This window comes from Suncus etruscus, chromosome X (assembly GCF_024139225.1).
Source record: "Suncus etruscus isolate mSunEtr1 chromosome X, mSunEtr1.pri.cur, whole genome shotgun sequence".
NCBI lineage: Eukaryota > Metazoa > Chordata > Mammalia > Eulipotyphla > Soricidae > Suncus > Suncus etruscus.
In genome coordinates this window covers 61,247,117-61,250,208 of record NC_064868.1, presented here as the reverse complement: position 1 = coordinate 61,250,208, position 3,092 = coordinate 61,247,117, and the positions used below count along the sequence as shown (strand labels likewise).

The 3,092-nt window shown below is 39.2% G+C and overlaps 1 non-coding gene across 1 annotated transcript; it reads right to left on the bottom strand.

Moving 5' to 3' along the window:
• Positions 1 to 1,031: 1,031 nt before the first annotated feature.
• On the bottom strand, positions 1,032 to 1,150 carry LOC125999578 (5S ribosomal RNA). The gene has a single exon (XR_007492109.1). It is a non-coding gene; the product is annotated as a 5S ribosomal RNA (ribosomal RNA).
• Between the last annotated feature and the right edge of the window lie 1,942 nt (positions 1,151 to 3,092).

Here is a 3,092-nt window from a genome sequence, read left to right as displayed (position 1 = left end):
TTTCTTTCTTTCTTTCTTTCTTTCTTCTTTCTTTCTTTCTTCTTTCTTTCTTCTTCTTTCTTTCTTTCTTTCTTTCTTCTTTCTTTCTTTCTTTCTTTCTTTTCTTTCTTTCTTTCTTTCTTTCTTCTTTCTTTCCCTCTTCTTCTTCTTCTTCCTTCCTTCCTTCCTCCTTCCTTCCTTCCTTCCTTCCTTCCTTCCTTCCTTCCTTCCTTCCTTCCTTCCTTCTTCCTTCCTTCCTTCCTTCCTCCTTCCTTCCTTCCTTCCTTCCTTCCTCCTTCCTTCCTTCCTTCCTTCCTTCTTTCTTTCTTTCTTTCTTTCTTTTTTCTTTCTTTCTTTCCTTTCTTTCTTTCTTCTTTTTTCTTTCTTTCTTTCTTTCTTTCTTTCTTTCTCTTTCTTTCTTTCTTTCTTTCTTTCTTTTCTTTCTTTCTTTCTTTCTTTCTTTCTTTTTCTTTCTTTCTTTCTTTCTTTCTTTCTTTCTTTCTTTCTTTCTCTTTCTTTTCTTTCTTTCTTTCTTTCTTTCTTTCCTTTCTTCTTTCCTTTCTCTTCCTTCCTTCCTTCCTTTTTTCCTTTTTCTTTATCTTTCTTTCTGCCTTCTGTATTTTCTTAACAGATTTTTATGGTCTTAGAACTTCCCCTTGATTCTCTCTTTTTCTTGTAAATTATTTTTCTTATGACTTTTGTGTTAATTTTTAGTAATGCACGTCTTTGATTTTCCGCTTTTATTTTCTTATTTCTTCCCTGTGGAAAAAAGTAGGTATGTTGTTGAGAAGACACTAACTACAAAGAGTTAAATTATACATATTCTTTTCTTTTTATTTTTCCCAGCCACATTCAATGCTACTCAGGGCTTACTTCTGGTTCTGTGCTTATGACTTACTAGTAGCAGTGTTCACAGAAATATTTTTTCCTTTTAGATAAATATCTCATCCCTTGCCTTGGTGTTTTAATGTGGAGTGAGTTTGAGTCACACCTTACTCTCTTTTGGGGGTCACATATTACTCTTTCAGTTTGCTCAATCTTTTTTTAATTTAAGTCTACAGCACCCGGTATTCCCAGGTGGTCTCCCATCCAAGTACTAACCAGGTCCAACCCTGCTTAGCTTCCGAGATCAGATGAGATCGGGCATGTTCAGTGTGGTATGGCCATAGACAGTTTGCTCAATCTTTACTCTTGACTCTGTGCACAACCATCACTCCTCGTAGTGCTAGGGATAGGACGCAGTAAGAGACTGGAGATTAAACCTGCATTTATTGCTTGAAAAAAAAAAAAACATTACCTCGTAGCCTTTACTAGAAATGCCTTACTATATCGCCAGTCTTAATTTTTAGTTTAATAAAATTTCAGCCGTGATAATAGTCGTATTTAATGTACATTGAGAAACATATAATAAACTAAAACACTTTCGATGCATATTATGAAAGTATGCATCACTGAACTTCGCTGGATCTCAGATGCCAGCACCCTTCTGCCTCTCTACTCTGCTGTCCTGCATTTTCGGCCTGATTTCACCCTTGATGCGGCTCATCAGCCAGCCTGCCTTCCTGTGAACTTTCCGGGGAGTCTGCCTTCCCGTGAGCCTTCCGTGGAGGTGAGTCGACACGCCCAGAAAGGGAGGAGCCACTGAACTTCGCTGGATCTCAGATGCCAGCACCCTTCTGCCTCTCTACTCTGCTGTCCTGCATTTTTGGCCTGATTTCATCCTGGGTGTGGCCCATCTGCCAGCCTGCCTTCCTGTGAGCCTTCCGTGGAGGTGAGTCGACACGCCCAGAAAGGGAGAAGCCAGAGGAGCATGGTTGCTCCGCTCCCCTTCGCGACGGTGCACAGCATTTAGCCAATGAATACAATCACAACACGTAGAAAAACACGCAGTACTAGTGTGACAATGGGGAAACAACATGGGCCAGTGCCAGACATAGAGAATGAAGATGGCAACTCTGATGACTTGAACATGATCAACCACCTAGTCAGTCTCTCAGATAAGGAGTTTAGAGTTGCAATATGGAACATGTTCAAAGAACTCAAACAAAGTATAGAAGAGAAAACTAAAAAGAATCAGGAGAATATGAAGATAGAAATGAGAAAACTCCAAACGGAAATTTCAGATCAAATAACAGGTCTGAGAAACTCAGTAGATGAATTGAAGAAAAACATGTTTGAGATTTCCCACAGGTTAACAGCAGCTGAGGATAGAATCAGTACACTGGAAGATGAGATACATAACAATTACATACAGCAGAAGAAATTGGAAAAAAGCCTCAAAGCAAATGATCAAACAATGGAAAAATTACTCAAAGAATGGGAACAGATGAAAATAGAAGTCTATGATAAGCTCAACAGAAACAACTTAAGAATCATTGGAGTCCCAGAGACTCAGGAAGAAAATCTCCGGGAAGAATCAACAGTCAAGAACATCATTAAAGAGAAACTACCAGAGATAATGAATACATGTGATCAAATCCTGCATGCCCGAAGAGTGCCAACTAAAAGAGACCCCAGAAAAAACACCCCAAGACACATCCTAGTCACAATGACGAATCCCATAGATAGAGACAGAATTCTGAAAGCAGCAAGATCGAAAAGAGAAATTACATTTAAGGGAACATCCTTGAGATTTACTGCAGACCTGTCACCAGAAACACTCAAGGCCAGAAGGCAGTGGTGGGACATAGTGACAAAACTCAATGAAATAAATGCTTCGCCTAGAATACTGCACCCAGCAAAACTCACTTTCAGGTTTGAAGGAACAATACATAGTTTCACAGACAAACAACAGCTCAAAAACTTCACAGACTCAAAACCATTCTTAAAAGAAAAACTGAACAGCATACTTTAAGACAAGGCTTACCAACAGACACACCAAACTTTAATATAAAGATGGCACTAACTCCCAGGACAATTCTTTCTCTCAATATCAATGGACTAAATGCACCAGTTAAGAGACATAGAGTGGCTAAATGGATCAAAAACCTCAATCCAACCTTCTGCTGCCTACAAGAAACGCACCTGAATAGTCAGAACAAACATAGACTCAAAATTAAAGGCTGGAGGAAAATCATCCAAGCAAACAACACCCAAAAAAAAGCAGGAGTGGC